Below are 1,187 nucleotides of genomic sequence, written 5' to 3'. Positions count from 1 at the left end.
TAGAATTAATAGAGTGTTATTAAGAGTGTTCATGGGATGAACAGGTTGATTTATTGAAATATTAATTTTACTACATTAACTTAATTTTATGAACTGATCCAAATATCCATAATTAATTATAACAAGTTATGACTGATTATTAATATTTATTTTGAGCTAATTTGCTACACTGGCAACATTAAATCCTGGAGAGAAGATAATTCTAGATTCCCGTTTCTGTAGGTGGCGCTGTTATGTTAGTTGGAAATATTTGCTTTACATGCTTTGTATCATCAATTTGGGCAGCTTTTTTAATAATAATAAAGACATAACTGAAATGCGGGACACTACTAAAGCTCCCAAATCTCGGGTCTGTCCCGTCACTGACGCCCATGTGCCCATTGTAGGTGCTTTCGACGGTGGACGGGTCATCATCATAGCTCTCTGATTGTGCCATTTGCAGCAGACTGTGATGTACTGTGTGTTGACACATTCCTCCCATTAACAGCATTAACATTTTGTGTGTCTTGTGCCACAGTAGACCTTCTGTTGGCTTGGATCAGACGGTATAGCCTTCATTGCCCTTGTGCATCGACCCTGTCTCTGGTTTGTGGTTTGATGCTCCAGAAGCGACACACAAGCATTGAGTTTCAGAGATACTTTGACTCAGTCACCTTGCCATAGCAATCTGGCCCTTGTCAAAGTCACTCAAGGCTGCGTTTCCCAAAAGCATTGATCAACTTAGGCTTACGATGCTTTGGAGAAATGCAGCCCTGCTCTTTATTCCTGCTCATTTCTCCTGCATCCAACATTATGAGAACTGATTACCATCTAATCTACCCAAACATTAATATGTGGACTTGTTAGGAGAGGATCAACATATTTGCATGAATCATCACTCAAGACACATACACCAAATGTAAACAGGGCAGTTGACTGTTCCAGTCCCAGGTTAGTGATTTCTGAAATAGTTCTTTCATTTCTCTCTTATTTGCACCCATTTCTCACATAGTTAAATAATTACAAATCAAATGAATATTTTGTTCATTTAGCCTATTTATTTGGTAGGTAGGTTAATAATAATAGAGATGAAGTAATATACAATCCATTTTTTCTCACATGGCAATTTTACCACCAGGTAAACTTTGACAACTATTCTAGCACAAAGTTCTGACTTTTATTTTGACAGGCAGTTTGGTTTGGTTTAG

This window comes from Squalius cephalus (assembly GCF_949319135.1).
Source record: "Squalius cephalus genome assembly, chromosome: 11".
Classification (NCBI taxonomy): domain Eukaryota; kingdom Metazoa; phylum Chordata; class Actinopteri; order Cypriniformes; family Leuciscidae; genus Squalius; species Squalius cephalus.
The sequence above is the reverse complement of the archived record's forward strand: the minus strand, read 5'-3'. Positions refer to the sequence as shown.